The sequence below is a fragment of the Hippopotamus amphibius genome, chromosome 7 (genome assembly GCF_030028045.1).
Source record: "Hippopotamus amphibius kiboko isolate mHipAmp2 chromosome 7, mHipAmp2.hap2, whole genome shotgun sequence".
NCBI lineage: Eukaryota > Metazoa > Chordata > Mammalia > Artiodactyla > Hippopotamidae > Hippopotamus > Hippopotamus amphibius.
In genome coordinates this window covers 37,620,649-37,644,512 of record NC_080192.1, presented here as the reverse complement: position 1 = coordinate 37,644,512, position 23,864 = coordinate 37,620,649, and the positions used below count along the sequence as shown (strand labels likewise).

At 35.1% G+C, this 23,864-nt stretch overlaps 1 protein-coding gene across 1 annotated transcript in view; it reads right to left on the bottom strand.

Annotated features, from left to right (window-relative positions):
* The window catches only part of LIN7A (lin-7 homolog A, crumbs cell polarity complex component), a 212,543-nt gene extending 194,578 nt beyond the window's left edge, over positions 1–17,965 (bottom strand). Inside the window, exon 1 of the mRNA XM_057742109.1 lies at positions 17,939–17,965. The gene's annotated coding sequence lies outside the window, so the exon portion shown is untranslated. The remainder of the gene's footprint in view (positions 1–17,938) is intronic.
* Positions 17,966–23,864: the final 5,899 nt, after the last annotated feature.

The window sequence follows — 23,864 nt, the reverse complement described above, 5'->3', positions numbered from 1 at the left end:
CTCTACATGTTAATATTCTCAGGGGATGGATGTTACAAATATTCACTAGTAAGCTTCTTGGAAGAAAATCTGTGGTTCTTCATGTTAACAAAGAAAACTATGGTGTTCTTCAGTACAGTGGGGAGAAAGGTCAAACAAGACAAGAATAGAGGGGCTCACAGAAAGCTTCAGAACAGAACTCAGTTATAGCATAAATTACTCCCTATGAAATGATGTGAACAGACTTCTAGAGACAACATGTCCAGGGAATTTATTATTGCACTTCTGTTTTTGCTTTGTTTTGTTTTGCCTTTGTATTCTTCCTTCACTTCTTTTCTTGTAGAAATAATGTTTTACAAAATAGTAAATATTGGACTTCCCTGGTGGTGCAGTGGTTAAGAATCCGCCTGCCAATGCAGGGGACGTGGGTTTGATCCCTGGGCAGGGAGGATCCCACGTGCTGCAGAGCAACTAAGTCCATGGGCCACAACTACTAAGCCTGTGCTCTAGAGCCTGTGAGCCATAACTATTGAGCCTGCATGCCGTAACTACTGAAGCTCACGTGCCTAGAGCCCATGCTTCACAACAAGAGAGGGTACTGCAATGAGAAGCCCAGGCACTGCAACAAAGAGTAGCCCCTGCTCACCACAACTAGAGAGAGCCTGCGTGCAGCAATGAAGACTCAACACAGCCAATAAATAAATAAATAAATAAATAAATTTATTTAAAAAATAGTAAGTATAATGGCAGGATGCTTGCAAACAGCAAAGTATCATTACTGCAATATTCCACAAATTTTGCTAATTATGTGATCTGCCCTAAGTATAAGAATCTTAACTATAATTTCTGATGGAAGTCTTTATTCCAATATAACTTTATAATAATATTAGGAAGGTTTCTTTGACTCAAATTATGAGAAGTTGAATGAGAATGATTCAGCTCACACTGCAGAGAAAGCCAAGTGTGCTGTGACGCTAAACACAATTAAATAACGATAAATAATTCATACATTTCCCATGCTCATTACTAAAGCACTTGCTCAGACCCTTAAACACAAAGCTAAGGAACTCTCCTTATAAGGTATCTTTCCTTTTCCTTTGCCCAGCCTCTGCTGATCTCTGTATGTCCCAATTTCCTCCAATCCCACATTAAGCACTGATATAAAACTGCTTCCTTTTATCAGGGATACTATTGCTAACAACAAAAACAGATGCGTCTATGATATATATTCTCCTTCTCCTACTGCTTCTTCCCCTCCCTTTTCTTTTCCTTCTCCTTCTCCTTCTTTCAACTTATAAAATTCTTCCTCCTGGATATAGCTGAGTAAATCATTTATGTACACTTGACCCTAGCTAGGCCAATCAGATTCTGTCTTCCAGGAACTTGAAACTATGATTCAGAGACAGGTAGGCAGTCTTTGAATGGTGTACATGAATCCAAAGCTGTAAAATCAGGAACTGTGGGGCTCCTGTGCCTGGAGACCCACGCTAGTTAAAGCGCTTGAGACTCATCACATAGCACGAGTGTGTGTGTGTGTGTGTGTGTGTGTGTGTGTGTGTTAGGGGATGACTATATAAGCATTCTTATAGTAATTTATTCAAACTACAAAAATCACTCCTTAGAGCATATATTGCAGTAAAAGCCACACTCAAGGGTTTGCAAAAATAATGTGTGCTACTGCATAAAAGACCATAACAACCCTTCACAAGAAATGTCACCATTTTGAGGACTAAAGGAATTAATGCATATGAAAAACCTTAAACAGTCTCTGGGAAATAATGGGCACTCAACAAATTTTAGCTGTCATTATCATTATGGAAAACTGGCTTTGATGAATCTCTTGCAATAAAAAAAAAAAGTGGTAAAGGAAAGAGAAGGTGAAGAAAAGAGAAATGACATTTTTATCAGAACATGTGAAAACTTTGCCTTGCAAGTTCACAAGAGTGTGGTCAGAGTAGAAAATAAAACTACACAGTGGCTCAGTTCTGAAGAGGATAGCTGAATAACTGTGAAATAAGGAGTTTTCTTCCCTTCAATTTTCTAAATTGCACTTTAAAAAAATCACCCATTTTCTTTTAATCCCTTTAAGTATTCAGCCAAAATTGGTACATTTGAAAGTGTATCACGAATACATGCAGCTTAAGAACCAATGGACTAGTTAATGAAATTACTCTACTGTGGTTTTTATTGCCAAATCAACTGTTGCTGAAAGATTAATTTATAAATATTTTTTTCATGGAAAAAAATAGAGGATGAGAGCAAAGAATTGTTTAAATCAAGATATATGATTTGGTTCTCTTTTAAGCCCAAATTCAGCACATAAAGTAACAACAGTCTAATTTAGTTATATAGAATTATATCCTGGAACAAAAATTATTTTTAAGATACTATATATAATCTTTTCTTCAATATTTTCAATTGCCTACTAACAAAATTATCAAGTCAAATAAAAGTGAAGTAAAAACATCAGAAGGATAATATTATCTAATGATATTTATGTATCATTTACTGTGTATCAGAAGCTCAGCTGGGTGCATTACAGAGATGATTTCTTTCACTCTACAACCACCCTATAAGGCAGGCTGCAGGGGACATTGATTTTGACATCCCCAGCTGCCAATTCTGTCTCTTTCTTCTCTGTGAAGCTGCTGTGTGGTCTGTTTAAGACTGAATCCAGCCCCAAATCAACACATTGGTCTACACCAGTAAAAGCACTCTTTGTTATTTCCTGCTATAGAAATGATTTTAAAGGGTAGGCATGAGCCTCTATATGATTAAATCAGATGAAGCTTAAAGACCTTATATTTGACATTTGTGGGAAGAGCAGGCCTCTCTTACTCTGGAGGGAACTGGGTGAGATGGAGAGACTCACAACTGCTGCAGACATTTGGCTAGCACAAAGTAAGCCAACATTGGCACACAACCTTAGAAAAATGGAGCCAGAGCTGTGATCAAAGCATTCTTGAAACTTTTGAAATCTCAACTTACATGAGCTAATGCATTTTGGTCATTTAAATTTTGGGAGAATAGTTTTTTGAAACTTATAAACAAGCATCCTAAATGATTCATAGATGTATTATCATTCCCATTACACACATGGGGAAAATTAGATTTGGTATGTCACTGCCTAAGAAAATAAGTTCTAGAACTAGAATTTGGATTTTAGAAGTCAGAACTCTAGAGTTATAGTGTCCAACTGTTGCAATAGATGGCCTTCTTAAATGATGTTTGAAAACATTGTAACGTTTATTATCACAGTCAAGAAAGTTTAAAGAAGTGTTCTTTATTATTTCTTCATCAAATTGAAAAAATTTTGATGGTGAGATTAGTTTTTGTTTGGATTTTTTTTTTTGCTTTTTGTTTTTTTTGTTTACTTAATTTCTTGGAGCAATGTGATATAAAGGATTGAGATAATGATTTGGATGTTTTGGAATTCAAATAGTTGGACTACTCTGTATAAAAAAGCAATTTTGAAAGTATGAACAAGCACAATAATTTTTCCATTTTTCTAAGTTGGAATCATTGTTGGGCTGTTGACTGCCCTCTCTATTTGATGTACTGAGCTGTTGGTTTGGCGTAGTGGAAAGAGTATGAGTTCAGAAGACGAGAAGTTTGGAGACTTCAGATTAAATTCTGATTAATCCCTGAAGGTCTCTATGATATTGACCAGTCTTTGAACTTCAGTATCTTCTATAAAGATTGGTTAATAATGCTTCCCTCACTGGCTTGTTGAACAGATGATATGTGATAACAGGACTATGACTGGCAGAAAATTAGCTCTCAATAAATGGTATCTAAATCATATAAAATATTTTTGTAAATTCTGTATCACTATAGAGGCTGTTAGTAGTAGTATCTAATATTTGAACATTCTCCAAGCAATTGTGTTCCTTAGGTAAATGGTGTTGGCACATATTCATTCCTTCTCTGCAACACAGAAGAGCATTACGAGCACACATGCTCTTATCGGACACATTTGCACATCTTGTCATCCTTAGTCAAAATTTCCTGTTGCATCACCACATTAGATAGGATAGGATATTGACTTTGTATTCATACAGACTATAAAGTTCAAATCTCAATTCTGATTCCAACTCTGACACCAATCATGCAAACTGAGCAATTGCTAACTGTTCTCAGGTCATTTGCCAAAAAAAAGAAGAATGCTTTTTTCTTTTTAATGATATAAGTGAGTGGATTACAAGAAATAGCACCAATCACAATAATAATATAAATATATGTGTAAAGTGCTTTGCATAAATTAGTCATTAATGTTTATTTCTATTTGTCCCTCTTGCCTATCTCCTTCCTCATTGTCACCTAAGCATCACATCAGAGTATTTTTTATGTGTGGAGGAATCAGCACCTTTCTGCTTTAATGAGTAAAATTTATTCTTTTTGAAATCCAAGGAAATTGGGAGATTTAGAGATATCCATCTTAAAGTGCTGAATATAGTTCATAGTGATCAAAACTAAATCAAACAACATTTCCCCCTACGTTTCAGACAAGTTAATGGATTCCTTCTAAATACCATTGGATAATACTGCTTCAAGAACTTCACCCAGCTTAAGAAATGTAGGGTTCCTTGGACATCTCTTGTTTAATGTTTACTGTAACATTTAAGATCAAATTTTTCATGAGCATTAGAATATCAAGATTATAACTCCATGTATTTTCTCTGTATGCACCTATGAGCACACGTGCACACACGTGTGCGTGCACACACACACACAAAGGAAACTATACATAAAATAATGCATCTAAATTATAGAGACTCAAAATCTTTCTCTTTTTATTTATATATATGAATTTTTAATCTGCAAAGCATAATTGCCTTAGTTCTCCATTTTTTATGCGCTTCATAGATCAACTTTAAATTTTGCCCTTTTAAATTAACTTTGCTTGCTGTCCCAATAGACTAGCACTACATAGCATATATTAAACATGTAAAAAAGGTGCTTTATAATGCATTATCTTCACCAAAGTAAATTAAGGGTCTCTTTCAAAGAAGAAGAATGTCTGTGTAGAATGCTAATAACAAATTTTTTTTAAATGTTTATTTTTATGGCAACCATCTCTATTATAAACAATAATCGTTCTTAGAAAAAAAAAGGAAAAAAAGCAGCAGAACAAAGTAATAGTCTATAAAATAAAACCTGAGCATGTGCAGAGAAGTACAGTATTTAGGGCAGAGTAACGGTAACCTGTACCTTTGGGTATTTGTAGTTTATATATTTAGAATTGGTGTAGTGTCTGTAGGAGATTAATTTACACAAAGAAAGCCAAATTGGAAGTAGAGGCCTCTCTAAAGGAGATGTATATTGTGTAGGGACTATCTATCATCTTGTGCTCTGAGATTGGTTCTAACAAGGGGCTACATTAGTATGCAGGCACTTGTGTTTTATTCCTTTTCCAGTTTTTGTTCTTGGAATGAGATATCCCCATGAAACTCATTAAACCTCCTATTTCTGCAGCTGACACACTGCTCAGGCATGAATAATCTAAGGGGTAAATAGAAAGTTGATATAAATATGCAAACATTTTTGATGAAATATAAAATAATAGGTAACTAAAAAACTGGAAGTGACTTATTGGCACACAAAAAGAACATTTGATCAATTTTATTAAGGTCTAGTTATAAGAAACTCTAATCTGAATTTTAAATTCTTGTCCAAATGCATGTTAGAACTCTTTAAAATTGTCAAGTGCTCATGCAGATATGTTAGTAGTAGTAGTATGAATATTTAAAGCATGGGGATGAGAAAATTCAAGTAAATAATTATAAATTCCTTTTCCTTGATCATTTTTAAGATAGTGTCTTACATACAAGGTAACAATGAAGGGAAGGAATTATTATTTAATATATTCTTTGGGGATGTTTGTTTATCACTGAAAGAAATGGACTGGGATTCACAAATAATCCAAATTCAGAAAATAATCCACTTTGAACAAGTAATTATATATTTCAAGTAAACAAATTGAAAGAAAAAATATTTGTAAAATGACTACTGATATAACAATGAACATTCATCAGATTGGCTCAAATTAATGTCTGATGACACTCACATAGGAAAGTAGAACTCATACTTTAGTGGTGATTGTGTCAGTTCGAAAATTCCATTAGGAGAATAATTTCTCAATAGCTACTGAATAAGAAAATGCGCATCCTCTTCATTCCAGTCCCTCCACTTCTAGGTGCTACCATAAAGAAGCACATGCTCACGTACACAGGGATGCCAGTTACAGCATTGCTTATATTAGTGAAAATTGGTTTTATTGTGGTTATTGATATGACAAAAATTATTAGAACCACATCTCACATTACACCTAAAATCTGTTCCACATGGGTTAAAGACTCTAATGTAAAAACAAAACTTTATAAAATTTTCAAGAATGTATAGGACATTTATTTTTGTTACTGGGGTGGGAGAGAAAAAAAGCACAAAAAAATTATACCAAAAACCATGTGTGAAAACTTACTTAAATATATACTATATTAAAATTACAAGGTTTGTTGTAAAAAGGGACTTTCCTGGTGGTCCAGTGGTTAAGATTTCTGTGCTGCCAATGCAGGAGGCCCGGATTCGATCCCTGGTCAGGGAACTAGATCCTGCATGCAGCAACTAAGAGCCCACATGTCACAACTAAAATATATTGCATGCCACAACTAAAGATCCCGCATGCCACAATTAAAAGATCCTGCATGCCACAACTAAGACCTGGTGCAGACAAATAAATAAATAAATATTTAAATAAATAAAATAAAAAGAGACAATGTAAACTGAAAAGACACATCTTAAAAAGATACATCTTAAACTTAAAAACATACTTAAAATGCATATAGCAACAGAGTAATGTTTTTCAGAATAAACAGAAGAATTATTATGAATCAATAAGAAAAACAAAACCAACCCAGAAGAAAATAATACACGTGAGCAGGTAATTCAGAGAAAGTTTGATAAAAACTACATTAAAAATGCTAAACCTCATTATTAACTTTTTAGAGATAAAAATTTATATAATATTTTGATACCATTTCATGCCCAATAGATTGGAAAAATTGAAAGAGGCTGACAGTAAAAAGGTGGGTAATACATAGAGAGCTGTCAATTTTCCTAAGAGATTCGTGTGAACGTAAACTAACACACCCATTTTAGATAGCAATTCGGCAATATTTAGCAGATTTAAAGATGTTCACACATCTTGATGGAACAAGCCTATGTCTAGGCATACACCTCAGTGAAACTCTAGCATATGTGTTCCAAGTTAAAGGCACAAAATATTTATAAGAGCATTTAAAAAGTCAAATCTGATTTTTTTTCTTTTTTGAGTTCTGTCATATAGTGAGTTTTTTCTAATTCTGGTTTGATTTTTTAAATTTTTTAAATTTATTGGTTGCATTGGGTCTTTGTTGCTGCACACGGGCTTTCTCTAGTTGTGGCAAGCGCGGGCTACTCTTTATTGTGGTGTGGGGGCTCCTCATTGCTGTGGCTTCTACTGTTGTGGAGCACTGACTCTAGGTGCATGGGTTTCAGTAGTTGTGGCACACAGGCTCAATAGCTGTGGCTCACAGACTTTGTTGCTCCGAGGCATGTGGGATCTTCCTGGAGCAGGGATAGAACCCATGTCCCCTGCATTGTCAGGCGGATTCTTAAACACTGCGCCGCCTAGGAAGTCCCCTCTAATTCTGTTTTTAGCTTGTATTTTTATTAGTTTATTTCTTATATCTTTTTTTCTCGTTATCTTTTAGCTCATTTTGAAATATTAGGCATGGTGTTAATATTTATGTATGTATGCATGTATCTATCCATTGATAGTATGTCTTTTCTGGGGTCTTTTAATTGTATAGATGTTCTTCTATTCCTTTTTTTCTTATTATTTATGGGACTCACACATTATTTTTCTCTTACTCATTTTTGTGTGAAACTAGTTTTCCTTAAGTTTTAAAGGAAGCTTTGATTCTGACTGGTTCTCTGATTTCACAGTGCTCCCTCTTCTGTTGTTTCTGTAGTAACTTGCTTCCTGACATTCCTGGCTCTGCTCTCTCCCCAGCTATTACCTGGACACTCCTTTTCCTTCCTCTCTGTTATCTATGTCATGCTAAATTTGGGCTCCCAGCAGTCATTCCCTGGGGCCCCGCCCTGGAAGTTGGCCTTAGCAATCCATTTTCAAGCCTTCTTAGAGCTAGAATGTCCCCACTCCTTCAGGCTTCCTTATTGCAAGCTCTTGCATTTATCTACATTTGGAGCATGCCAAAATTGCCCCCGTCAGTTCTGGGTGTTACTGTCTTGCAGCGCTTTCCAGTGAACATCTGTTGGCTGTTTGAGTGTTCTATTCTCATGCCCATCTGTGGCTCCACTGCTTTCTTCTACTTCCACTTTCCCTGGCAGCCTCTTCCTCCACACACATAAACACACACATGCATGTGCATCTATTAATTTATTTCTTATTCTTGTGGCTCTTTATTTACATTGCATTCTTTCTCTCACAGAGCCCTTGCTCTGGAAGAATCAAGCTGCCATGTTGTTTGCTGACCTATGAAGAGGCCCATCTGGCAAGGAAGTAAGGAAGGCCTCCAGCCAACAGGCCATGAGGAACTGAGGCCCTCAGTCTAAAAGTTTCTAGGGAACCGAATCTTGACAACAGCCATGTGAGTGAGCCTGAAAGCAGATCCTTCCTCAGTCAAGCCTTCAGATGAAGACACAGACCTGGCAAATCCCAGATTACAGTCTTGTGAGACTTACTGAGGCAGAAGACTCCAGATAAACTCTGCCTAAGTTCTAGGTCCACAGAAAATGTGAGGTAATAAATATTTATCAATTTAGGCTGCTAATTTATTATGCTGTGATAAGTAACTGATATAACTCATATGAGCAAAATTATGTATGTGTTATATATTGCTGCTTAGTTTTAATTGCTAAAAAATAGAGACAATCTAAATGTACATCAATATAATAGTAGTTAAATAAGTGGAGGTTCATTCATAAAATAAAACATGATGCTACCCTAAGAAAGGATGAGTGCTCTTTATGCACTGATATGAAAAGAGAATCAATATGTTATTAAGTGAAAAGGCAATGAACAAAGTAATGCATAGCATGCTAACATTTATTTATGCCTACAAAACTCTTCTTGAAAGATACAGAAAAAACTAGTAACCATGGGTACCTATTTTGGGGGACTGAGGTGGGTGGAAACTCAGTGGTTATAAGTACAGAGGTGGGAGGGAGACTTTCAACTCTATAGTGTTTTATGCTTATTGACTTGGGAATCCATGTGAATGGATTAGCTGTTACACAAATTAATTAACTATTTAAATGCTTAAAGGGAAAAAATAAGCAAAATGTTTAACAGAAGTGCATTTTCTTTTTCTAAAACAAAACAACATTGAATAAGAAAAAGAAAATTGCATTTTGTGTGGTGCATGTATATGTTTTCACAGCAGGCAAATAATAATATATAACTTATTCATACTTGCTTGTATAATATATAACTCAAAAATAATATATAATCAATAATATATAACTTGTTGCTACTTGCTTCTGTAATAATAATTTTAAAATGTGCATGGGAATGATAAATTCTAAATTTAGGCTAATAGCTATTTCTGGAAAGAGAAAGATATGAATAAGACTGGATAAGAAGCGAGGTGACTTCAACTGTATCTTTCACAATTTTATTGCAAATTAGGTCATATAGATTGAAAAAAATAGAAAAAGGGCAGAAATGTGGAAGTACTTGATGTTTTCAGGTAAAGGAATTATTTTAGGAAAGTCACTTAAATATATTTTATATATTGATGATATTAACATTAACTGGAATTCTGTAAAAATTTGCATGAAATTTAAAGATGGCTGTACTGTATAGCTGGACCTATTTTGAGAGAGTCCATATAAATAAACATAAAAGCTCGTGTATCTATTTTTGATATTAAGAACTATCAAAGTAAAAACATATCATTTAGAGAAGAGCTAACACCTATCCTTCTCAAACTCTTCCAAAATATTGCAGAAGGCAGAACACTCCCAAACTCATTCTACGAGGCCACCATCACCCTGATACCAAAACCAGGCAAAGATGTCACAAAAAAAGAAAATTACAGACCAATATCACTGATGAATATAGATGCAAAAATCCTCAACAAAATACTAGCTAACAGAATCCAACAGCACATTAAAAAAATCATACACCACGATTAAGTGGGGTTTATCCCTGGGATGCAAGGATTCTTCAATATACGCAAATCAATCAACGTGATACATCATATTAACAAATTGAAGGATAAAAACCATATGATCATCTCAATAGATGCAGAAAAAGCTTTTGACAAAGTTCAACATCCATTTATGATAAAAGCGCTCCAGAAAATGGGCATAGAAGGAAATCACCTCAACATAATAAAAGCCATATATGAGAAACCAAAAGCCAACATCGTTCTCAATGGGGAAAAACTGAAAGAATTCCCTCTAAGAACAGAAACAAGACAAGGGTGTCCACTCTCACCACTATTATTCAACATAGTTGTGGAAGTTTTAGCCACAGCAATCAAAGAAGAAAAAGAAATAAAAGGAATCCAAATTGGAAAAGAAGAAGTAAAATTGTCACTCTTTAAAATGACATGATATTATACATAGAAAACCCTAAAGACTCTACCAGAAAACTGCTAGCACTAATTGAGGAGTTTAGTAAAGTAGCAGGATACAAAATTAATGCACAGAAATCTCTTGCATTCCTATACACTAACAACGGAAGAGCAGAGAGAGAAATTAAGGAAACTCTCCCATTCACCATTGCAGCAAAAAGAATCAAATACCTAGGAATAAACCTGCCTAAGGAGGCAAAAGATCTGTATGCAGAAAACTTTAAGACATTGATGAAAGAAATCAAAGACGACACAAACAGATGGAGGGACATACCATGTTCCTGGATTGGAAGAATCAACATCGTGAAAATGACTGTACTACCCAAAGCAATTTACACATTCAATGCAATCCCGATCAAATTACCAATGGCATTTTTCACAGAACTAGAGCAAGAAATCTTGCGATTTGTATGGAAACGCAAAAGACCCCGAATAGCCAAAGTAATCTTGAGAAGGAAAAATGGAGTTGGTGGAATCAGGCTTCCTGACTTCAAACTAGACTACAAGGCCATAGTGATCAAGACAGTATGGTACTGGCACAAAAATAGAAAGGAAGATCAATGGAATAGAATAGAGAACTCAGAAGTAAGCCCAAACACATATGGGCACCTTATCTTTGACAAAGGAGGCACGAGTATACAATGGAAAAAAGACAGCCTCTTCAAGAAGTGGTGCTGGGAAAATTGGACAGCAACATATCAAAGAATGAAATTAGAACACTTCCTAACACCATCCACAAAAATAAACTCCAAATGGATTAAAGACCTACATGTAAGGCCAGACACTATCAAACTCCTAGAGGAAAACATAGGCAGAACACTCTATGACATCCATCAAAGCAAGATCCTTTTTGACCCACCTCCTAGAATCATGGAAATCAAATCAAGAATAAACAAATGGGACCTCATGAAACTTAAAAGCTTTTGCACAGCCAGAGAAACCATAAACAAGACTAAAAGGCAAAAGGGGGGTGAAGGGGAAGCTGAGACGAAGTGAGAGAGTAGCACAGACATATATATACTACCAACTGTAAAATAGATAGCCAGTGGGAAGTTGTTGTATAACAAAGGGAGTTCAACTCGAGGATGGAAGACGCCTTAGAGGACTGGGACGGGAAGGGTAGGGGGGACTCGAGGGAGGGTGGTGGGGGAGTTGAGGGAGGGAGGGAATACGGGAATATGTGTATAAAAACAGATGATTGAACTTGGTGTACCTCCCAAAAAATAATAAATAAATAAAATTAAAAAAAAATAAAGATGGCGGTACTGTATAGCTGGACCTATTTTGAGAGAGTCCATATAAATAAACATAAAAGCTCATGTATCTATTTTTGATATTAAGAACTACCAAAGTAAAAACATATCAGTCTGACATACAGGGTGAGAAAGTGAGCTCTGAGCATCATGTGGGCACTGAGCACCCATTTTTTTAAACAGCCATTCCCTGAAGTTACAAATCTATACTTGACTGATTGAACTCAATCAAACGGCCATGCCTAATTTATTCGGAAATGTAATTTAGTTGTGTGCACAGGGAAATAAATGAGACTTAGTGAACACAAAGCACTGTCTCTTCCACAAGGGATGACAGCTACTCAGCATGTGGGCATGTTGACCTAAGATACCAGACCTTTCAATTTTTTAAGAGCAGCTAGAAATTCAATTTTCTTTTTTTAACGTGACATCTCCGATTTTTAAATGTTGGCAACTAAGTCGTTCTTTTAATGACCTTATATGAGCCAAACAAAATATGTCTGCAAACTAGATCCAGCCTGTAGGCCAACAGTCTGCAAACTTCGACAATACTAAAATATCCTACAAATGAACACTAAGAAGGACAAGAGTTCAAGATCTCTTTTCCTGTGGATTGTGGGTACACAGTGTTTTAAAACTAACACATTAATTGTCACTCATAAGAAGAGTTGGTGAGTGACACCACAGAAGCCCAGGGGTAGGACATGTTTACACCCCATAAATAAAGATGAGGACTCAAAGGCCATTGGATCCAGCAAATCAAAAACTAGAGCCAAGCACAACCCTGTAATAAAGTTATACTCCCTGGCTTCTTGAAACTCACGATGCAGTTAGAGAAAGGCTGCACAAAAACAGAACTGTCTACAATATAATACAGCCTAGATTTTGTGGTATAGATTGAACATCAAAATTAGAGTGCTAAATCATCATTTTGAGATGTGGTTGTTAAGAAAAACTTTGTGAGGCAGGGGTAACTTGAAGTACAGTTTGAAGAATGTAACAATAAGGAACCTTAAGTATATTGACATAGTAAGGGGAAATGTGAGAAAGAAAGAAAAGACAGGAATTCTAAAGAGCTGAATTAACTCACAAGTTCTGCCTTCACCAGCCACCTGAGTTTAGAGGCTTCTAATTATCTCCTAATCACTATTCTCACTTTCTTCTCAATTTTTAGCTGGGCACAGAGCTTCTTTGCCTTTAAGTCTGATCATATGTCTAAATATTAGCTAATGGCTCTAAGGAGAATAGGGAGTGCAACTTTCAGAAAATGCTTTTAAAGAGGGTCCTTTTAATTCCTCTCTCCTTGCTGGTTAAAATGAGCACCTAAATGCTGAGACTTCAACAGCTATCAGGGACCTTCGGGTGGCCTTAGGAATGGAAGTTCTTTATAGTATAGTAACAAGACAGAAGCCTGGGCTGGAAACCTTTGGGCTCCCTGGATATGTGAGAGAAATAAACTTGTCTCATTTATGCCATAGGCATTCTGTTTGGTTACTATGGTTTTCTCTTAATTTTTTGCTTTAAAAAAATATTCAAACTTGAACATTATTATTTTACGTCCCTGAGCTGGAATTTCCTTAAAATGAGGGAGGTAAATTGTTAAGAAAGTCCCATTGATGTCTTCATATTTTAACATTCTGTATGATTCAGTAGGAAATTTTTAAAAATCTATTTGAACAATTGTGCAATGTCACAGTTTGCATCAACACATATATAAAAAGTGAAAAATTCAGTCAATTACTCAGGTATTTTCAAATGTATACAAGTTTCTCTTTGAGAAAACACATGATGATATATATCACACCTAAAATGGAATACAATTATACAGGTACCCCCCATCTTTCTGAAAGTTTGCTTTATACCATTTGGCTCTTACAAAAGACTCACATTAGTACCTATTTTTGCTAACTGACAGAAATCTTAAGAGGATTTTTCCTTTTAGGAAAAAAGGCCAAAAGGGACAATAGTATTCAGTATTTGTTTTGCAGGGAGCCGTTTACAGAGGCAGTGCTCACTCCCCAGCAGCGAGAGGGCACCTCCAATCTCCTTTCCCAGGAACTACACTCAGCATTTCAGCATCAGGCTGCCATAGCTTTGAACTGTCTGTGAGCATCTGTGCTTTATCTCAATTTATTTTAGTATGTCATTCGCAAGATGTGCTTTAAGGTAACTGCTTCTTCACTTTACTCCATTTCTGCTTACCAAAGTTTTCACAGGAACACTCTGCTTTGGGATAGCAAGCGAAACTTTTATTCCAATAGAAGTTGGAATAAAAAAATATTCCAAATTTGCTCATTCATTAACATCATACTTCAAACAAAAAATTACATCATTAATGATATTGTTGAAATTTTTATAATTGATCCCTTAAAACTGATGATTAATATTACCTTCCTTCTGGTCAACTTTCCCCAAAGTATATTCATTTGAATAAAAATCTTGATAAGAAATCAACAAAATACATATGCTGGGGTGAAATAACTGTTAATACTACTTTAGTCCATATTTCCTTTTGAGAGATTCACCAGACACATTAGGATAGGAGAAGTTCTGAGCCATCTCAAACAAGCAGATAAACAAAAACATTTATCTCTGTTTAATCAGTTATTTCTACAATATATCTGACCATAACAATATTTTTCTTCAGAAGAGTGGTTGGGAAACAGTTCTAGGTGGTATACTTTCCCAGAATTCTTTCTTTATATCCTGCTGCTTCATCATTTAGGAAAGTAAACAAAGTCCTAAGGTAACAGATAAATTAAATTCCGTTTGCTATCTCACTGCACAGCCCATGAGAAAACTGTTTGTAAACCACAGCTTGAGATTCTCAGGGGGAAAGAAGAATGATCAGCTAGCTCAGTTTAGACATTGCACATTTAATTTTGCCTTTGGGGCTCTGCCTCTTGTAGCAAAGCTCAGCTTTGAACCAGAAGTACCATTATCGTATTATGAGCTTTAGAAAGATACCTGACATTCACCCTGGACTTAATGTCCTTGAAGAGAGATTTCAAGAAGAGAATTTTAGTGGTTGATTCTAGACTTTTCCTTGGTCTGTAAACCTTACAGTTTGCATATGCAATAAATAATTTTGAAATCAGTAAAAATGGAAGCAAGAGACTAACAAGTGAGAGAAGTACAATGCAAAAATAAGCAGTTAATGGACTTCCCTGGTGGCACAGTGATTAAGAATTCTCCTGCCAACGCAGGGGACTCGGGTTCGATCCCTGGGCCGGGAAGATTCCACATGCCACAGAGCAACTAAGCCTGTACGCCACAACTACTGAGCCCATGTGCCACAACTACTGAAGCCCTCACGCCTAGAGCCCATGCTCCACAACAAGAGAAGCCAGCGCACCGCAATGAAGAGTAGCCCCCACTCACCACAGCTAAAGCCCACGCACAGCAACGAAGACCCAATGCAGCAAATAAATAAATAATTAAAAACAAACAAAACAAAACAAAAAAAAAACAAAAATATGCAGTTAGTACTTGGAAACACCTCCTTTTAGGTATAGCATAATTTTTTTTTCTTTTAAATGTTTTGTCTACCAAGAGAACGTAAATCTTCTTCAGATACTAGGAAATGACATCTGGTGATTTTATACAATATCACTACTAAAAAAAGCTCTATTTTCTCCAATTGTAACAGATCTAAAAACTCATTCTTCTGAGATTTCATTAATAGTGCCCAGAAAAACAGATGTTTCTTTAATTTCTTTCTAGCATTCAACAAAATAAGCTAAAAGCTATTTTTGTTATTTAAAACACCTATAAGATTTATAATACAAAATATGGAGTGGAAAGAAAAACTTACACGCATCAAGAATCAAATTCATAAAATTGCTGCGAACCCAAAATATTTTGAGAAGTATAATAAAAAATTACCTTAATATATTTTCTCTGGAAATTATAGCTATCATTAGGCCATGTTACAAACATGTGGATTTTTAATCCACAGAACAGATGGCAGGTTTTCATTTTATTCAATTGCTTTGCAAATGGATGAATCAAACATCCGGTAGAATTTTTATTTTTATTTCATTTGCACTTATAACTCTAATTACATACAATGGAGTGCTAAGAACAGTTAACAGAATGCTTTTATAGAAATAACAATAATAATGTAGGATTATTAATTCAAAACTGTCATTTCTGGGAAAAGCCTAGAAATCAGTAGGTGGCAAGTAAAATATGAAACATCTGCTCAGAAACAATTGTCAGCTTCGTGTGTCAAAGTATACGGATGGTCACGCACTGCTGTTTTTGTTAATGATTAGTGCTGATGTTTGCTGTTAGGTTAAAACAATGGATGTATTATACAGGGAAGAAAGAACATCTATAGAAGATCAGACAGGAGACTGCCAATTTTGGTTTTTGGCCAAATTCAGTTTCACTGGGTTGTTAATAACTTGATTGGAGGTGACCGTTTGTGTTTATTTTGGAAACCCATACATTTTATATGATCACAAAATGTGATAATGCATATGTGGCTCAGACTGAAAAATACACGGCACTGTCGACCTGAGGGATGTATTTTCAATTTTGATTTAAATGTTTACTTATCCACAGCAGTATTTTATGAAGCCCCTGAACTTATGAACCCATGCCAGTCTACATGGCTGGTTTAACATGTGCAATGCTTGATTGTTTTCCTGAATGACCACTAATATTATTTTGTGTACATAATTCACAATATTCTGTTTCGAAACCCAGCATAACATTTCATTTCAGTCTACTGATTTAGTCCTCTAGGGAGGACAGAGACTATTAAATTTTCAAAGCTTCTCAGTGCTATTCCTGTATCTAATAGAAATAGCCAATTGAAAATAACCACTGTGGTTTCTCCAGGGAACCCGGCTGAGCCTTGTTTCACAATGTCCATTTTGAGACATAATGTTATCATAATTAATCTCAAGCTTATTAAACTGCTGTACCAGCCTTTAGAGGTGACTATTTTTATAAGAATAAATTCTAAAAGTTTCTAAAGAAACAGTGAGACACTGCCTGTTATTATTGCCATACAGCTGCTGCTGTTATAAGTAACATTCCTTCAATAAATGAATTTCAGATAGCAAATTGTTTCTTTAAGTATCAAGAATAACCTTTTTAATAATATGTATTTCAAGTTATAATCCTATTAATATTAAAATAAAATAGATTTTTTACTAGAATAAACATTTACCTGTTTGCCTTCATAAACAGAAAATATCAACCATGATTTAGCTCTTCTTTTAACAATTCAGAGTCATTTTTATGATCCTCAGTTTCATGCTTGGCTTTAGTACGGTTGCTTCTCTATTTCCATTCTTACTGTTATTTAGTTATTAAATAACAATTTAGTTTGTCAATGTAAAGCTGAGCACATGAAAGATTTTAAAAAATATTTGTGGAATGGGTGCACAAATTCTCAAATGAAGCTTTCAGTTCTCTTCCTAATTTGATGTAGACTGAGAAGTAAGATACCCAAGTGTTAAAAATGTGCATTCATTATATTTAATGTTGAATCAAGGGTCTAGCCAGTAAACAAGACGCAGGAATCTTAGAATACTAGGTATTTCAGTGGGTCAGGACTTTTTCCATTTAATATCAGGTTCTCAGATTTGCTACAGATGTTGAATTTACCAAAAGATTGGCCACTGAATAAATCAGATGTTATTATCAATGAGAAAATGACATGAGGAAATAATATATTGTGCTCTTGGGCAATACTATTACAGTAACAAATATATGCCTTGCCGTGAATGGTTTTATCTTTAGTTATTGGTTTAGATACAGAGGAAAAGTCACACATCAACTTTAGAATTTGCTGTTTTTTCACATGTGGGGCCAAAATCAATTCTGCATAATGGCACCCTGAGAGGATAATGTGGTATAAGTTGGTATAAGTTCCCACTCCCGATCACTGCCCTAGTTGCTATCCCAACCTCAAGTCCGTTTAAGCAGAACCCCAGGAAATAGGGAAAGCCGAAATTTATTCAATTATTCAAGTTGTGAATTGTTGACTCAAGGAGGAAACAATGGATTTTCACTTCCTTGCCTTAAGAGTGAATAAATGGTGCTTACCAAATCCATAAGAGAAGGCCTCAAGAAGTTCCACCACCAGAAATTAGAAGTCAACACTGGTATCTTCCTCGCCAGGCGAACGTTTTCTTATGCAGCATACTTGTTGATTTATGCCTGTCTGTTCAGAGGTAAGAGAACTAGATTATGGATACAAATTGAATGTGATTTACTAAAAATTTCCTATAATTTATGTTTAATACGTATTTTTTCTGGACCCAGTTGTTTCAATATGATCTGCAACTCATCAAAACACAGTAACTAAAAGTAATATTTTATTACAAGTATATAATAATTTCTTGGAAATGGTTTCTTAATGAAATTAAGATAGCATCCTCTTAAGACAAGAGTAATTCATACAATTTTATAATCTATAAAACAAAATAATAAATCAAGGTGCTATTTCTCATTACTTATTTTTTAATAATGCAATGTAATATATAGCTCAGATCATAAACCATTTATTACCTAGAAATATTTCCTTGTTAAATGTGTGTATATACATGCATCAAACTCTGATGCCTGGTCATTCAAATAATTAAATTAAAGCATTGTACAAAATCAGAAAGAACTCTATTATTTTACTAGCTATCATGATCAAACTTTTCTTGTATCTAAATAAAGAGAAACGTTTCTATTGCCAAAACTAACCAGTCTGGCTAGCATTTATTTTTACTTTTTATTAATAAAAGGTAGAAAATATAGTCATTTTATAAGATGAAATAAGAGGAGGGTTAAATAATTAAATATTTCACATTATGACTTGATAAAATAGGTTTTTACTACTTTGTTGAATAATATATACCAAATCTGAAAGAAAGCATAAAAAAATTTGCCTGTGGCTTTTATCCAGTGTATCTTGAAAATTTTGGTAATATCAAAAAATATTCCAATTATGTTAAAAGGATCTACTTCATTAACCTATACTGCTTCAACTCTTCAAAATTTTTCTTTTAAGCTAATGACATGTCCCAAGGATGAATCTTGAGAACAGCTGAAAAGAACTGTTTATATTTAAATACATGAAAAAAGCTATTTTCAATACTTAACATTTCTTACCTATGTGTTATTTGCTTTGCTCTTATGGGACGCCCTCAAAATTGATGCATTCTTTGACAATGTGAAAAGCTGGAAGAGGTGAGGTCATTAAACAACAATTATCGATACCAACCCATTTTAAATGCCAATTTTTCACTTTTAACAGAAATATCTTTAAGAGAGAAAAAGACACAAGTCCTGAGGTGGTGTATACCTCCTTGGTTATCCATTGACACTGATTTGTTTTCTTACACCAATATTTTGACGTCACTTTGTGTGATGTCCAGAGAGATTTTTGAGATGCGTGCCTTTCTTCTGTGAAGCAGGATAGAAGAGATAGGGAGAGGAAAGTTGAAGGCAGGAATCTGCCTTGAAGTATCTTTTACAGATTCAGTCTCAGCTAGATCCGCCTCAGGAAAGAATACATCCTTGCTCCATTATTCCTTTTAAATTCTTGGTGTTATAGTGTTTTGCATACTCAGGTTTCAAAACTGTTCCAAAGAGTATTGTAAAGGCAGTGATTAATGAAAACTATAACTCTTTATGTACCCGGCCAAGTCCATAGTCTTCAATAACCAAAAAAAAAACAAAAAAACAAAAAGCATAGATGGACAGATAGATTTGCATGTGTGTATATCCATGTTTTAGGTCATCTGACAGATTCTTTTATCATCATGCAACTGTGTTGTACTTTCTATGTAAATTTGTGTTTGTTGTTTTATTAGACGAAGATATTACATAATGAGATGTGTGCTGAATAGCAATTTTAAATATGTGTTTAATATTTAATTATAGTATTTCTCAATCTAGTGTCTATAGACCCTTAGGGATCCACAATTACATTCTGAACAGTGTGCATGATCTCAGGTCTGAGAAATTCTGGTTAATGGACTTAGTCATTAAGAGCTCAGGCCATCAGAGCCAAGCTCATCTGGTTCAAACTGTAGCTCCCTCACTTACCAAGTGTGGATCCTTGGGGAAGTTACCTTCCTTCTCTGAATCTCAGTTTTCTCACCTGTAAAATGACAGATATAGTGCAATGTGAAATGCTCACTTCCTCTTAGGTTGAATTAATTAAGAGAAACATTTCATTCATCCATAAATCATTAAGTCAAAAATGCTATTTCAGAATAACCAAGACTGATTATGAAAATAGTGTATACTACTTCAGAAATAATTGTACTACTTTTGTTAGCCATCATGATCAAACTTTTTCTGTGCATTTAAATAATGAGAAAATTTAGGGACTTCCCTGGTGGTGCAGTGGTTAAGAATCTGCCTGCCAATGCAAGGGACACAGGTTCGATCCCTGTCCAGGAAGATCGATTTGCTGCAGAGCAGCTAAGCCTGTGCGCAACAACTACTGAGCCTGTGCTCTAGAGAATGGATGCCACAGCTACCGAGCCCATGTGCTACAACTACTAAAGCCCTTGCGCCTATAGCCTGTGCTCCGCAACAAGAGAAGCCACCACAGTGAGAAACCTGCACACCACAACAAAGAGTAGCCCCCGCTTGCCGCAACTAGAGCAACTAGAGAAAGCCCGTGCACAGCAACGAAGACCCAACACAGCCAAAAAAAAAAAAGTTAATTTAAAAAAAAAAGAATGAGAAACTTTATATTGCTAAAAATTAACTGGTGGCTAGCATACAATTTTGGATTACTAACAGAAAATATATTCATTCCATAAGTTCAAATAAGTTGAGGATTAACTCTAATTGGATTGAGCATTTCATTATATGATTTGATAAAATGAGTTTTAACTACCAATATAGCTTTTCATTAAATCAGACTCCCTAGAATCCCAAATTGTTCTTTTTCCACTGATAGGAAATTGTCTAACAGAAATATCTTAGCAGAAAATGTGGATCTTGTGGGAGAGGAAAATGTCAGTAATCATTAACAAAATCATTTCAGTGTTTTGTGGGACAAAGGGAGAACATTTTAGCCCTATAGTAAGCACTCTATACTTCAAATTTAGACCCAGATTTCTTGTAGAAATGCTGGAAACAACTGATAAATAGATTTCCTAGCAATATCCAGATCAAAGCCATCTTTATTTAGACCAATTGATACATAATTAATGATACTTTAATATACAACAAGGTTGAGGATGTTGAGAGGAAAGCATGAGACAAGTTTGGGGTTTTCCTCACATCCTATGTATTATTCATGTTAGACTATCTACTATAACAGACTATCCCTAAATCTCAATGGCTTAACACAATAGAGGTTTATTTCTCACTCACATTCCATCTAACCTAGGAAGGGACAGGGACATAGAGTATTCTTTATGATTTGTGAGGGACATATACTTCTGTCAGGTAGCTCCAACATTTTCTAAGGTCTTGGAGACTCCCACAAGATTTTATGCAGCCAGATGGCAGAGAGGTAGGAAAAAGTATCTGGAGTATCTCATGCAAGGGTTTGGGGCTCAACTCAGAGAGTATACATCATTCAAAAAAAAACCCAAAAAGATGAGAACGTAGGTATTAGTCCCAACTGGCTGGGCTCTGCTAATCCTCTATAGAAATTCAGGAGACTTGGTTTAAATTCACACATTCTTGCTGATACGGTAATGGCATTATTTTTTAAAGATGTTTCTGTTACATTCATACACTGTCTTTATTTAATCATAATTGATATTAATTCATTCATTTCTAACTCCATGAAACTCTGAACAATCTTGTGTACATACTGACAATTCTATTGTAAAGAAATTGCATCAGTTATAACCAGATCAATTAAGTAATTGCCAGCAGGTTAAATATGACTGATTTAAAATCTAATTTCCTAAAAAAAAAATTCACAAAGATTAAGTACAATTTTCCATAACACCCAAGTAAACAAGCACCAAAGTCTCAAGGTTAATAATAAAAATAACAATCATAAAATTAAAATCTCATAGATCTTCTTGCAAATAAATTACTACATTTATGGGTGAGAAGATATAAATCTTATGCTAGCAAGATCTAACAAGAAAGGAACATCACCCAAATCTTGCTAATGTTATATATTAGTGTCTTTATAGGTGTTTGACTTACAAATATTCTTCAACCTTCTATTCTGCTATTTACTTTATGTTAAAGCCTGGCCCACCGCTTTGTATTTTCAAAATATTCATGTCAAGAACTTTAAGTTTCTTATTCTCTCAATATTCTAGTTACTCAAGCTTGGGGGTTTATTTATAGTTTATTTTAATTAATGTGCATTAAAGATATTTGAGATTTAGATTTTTTTAAAATTTCCACTCCTAATAATATGTTTAAGAAAAATTGGGTGAATACTGCTGGTCAAAATGCTGATATTTATTTATCAGCAGATCTAGGATATCTGGAGCTGAATTTCCAATTCTCAGCTTTCCCATTGTGAAATAAATCATGACCACATGACCCAAGCAGGGGTTATATGCTTTACCCAAGAATCAAATACTAGTTAGACTACAATACTTTTACCCACATCTTTTCAAGTTCTAAATAAATGCAATTATTACATCATGTCCATAAAACTGTGGAACATCAAAGTTTATACTGATATCAAAGGTGATCATATTTGTTTCACTGTAAATATCAATACAAGTGAGTCTACCCAGAAATCTATCTTCTTCTACAACTCTTTAAAAATATTTTTGTGTTTACTCTAACTCAAAATCTTTCAATTTCTAATTTGATTCTAATCCAAGCTCTTCTACATACTATAAGTTCAGTCTTCAGCAAGACATTAATTTTTCTGAGGCTTAAATTCCTTACCTAGGGACTTTGCTGGTGGTGCAGTAGTTAAGAATTTGCCTGCCAATGCAGGGGGCACGGGTTCAATCCCTGGTCCGGGAAGATCCCGTATGCCGCAGAGCAACTAAGCCCATGCGCCACAACTGCTATACCTCAACTACTGAAGCCTGTGCCTAGAGCCCATGCTCGGCAACAAGGGAAGACACCACAATGAGAAGACTGCACACTGCAACAAAAAGTAGCCCTCACTAACCACAGCTAGAGAAAGCCCATGAGCAGCAATGAAGACCCTATGCAGCCAAAAAATAAATTAAAAAAAAATTCCTTACCTATAAAACAGGGATAATTATATCAATTTACCAAGGTTTTATAAGACTTAAATAAGATTAATAATTATGTGTGGTAAATTCTTCGTAAACATTATTGGTAAAACATCAAAAGAGTGTACTGTTCTTTCTTCTCTTTTATCCATGCTCTTGAGGTTTTTTTGTCACTTTGATTTTTGCGTTTTTGTGTGTTTTTCCTTATTCATTCACTCACTCATTAAGTCAACTGGCAGATCAGATACAGTCTCCAAAAAACACATATTAAATATCTACCATGTAACATTACCATGCTAGATATCATGGATACCAAGGTAAGCCCGACTCTTACCTTCACAGGTTAGAGGTTACTGTGGCAGAGAGCGATGTTGCTAAGTGCTAAGACAGTGGGAGCAGAGGCACCTATTATACTCAGAAAAGGCTTCCTGGAAGAGGAAATGTACAAGGAGAGCCCTAAGGCTGAGGAGGAATTATTCCAGCAAAAAAGAAAAGAATGGCCTAGCAAAATAAAACAATGTGTATTAGCAGAGGAGAGTGAGAACCAGTCATAAAGAAACTGAAAGTGCAGGGATCAACTTGGAGAGATGAGGAATGTGAGGTAAAGAGAGGATAGGTCATGAAGGGCCTTGCAAGTTAGGGTGAAGAATTAGCAGTTTATTTGGAGTACACTAGGCAAATCAAATTATTTCCCAGTTTTTCTTCTGTCTCTGACCTGAATGGTCCATTTCTTGGGTCACAATTTGGCATAAAGTCCTCTGTAAGTTTTCTCAATGTGCAGTCATGCTTCTGTTGTCATTGCCATCAGTAAATATTTTGGACTATACATTCTGCACATTTAAACA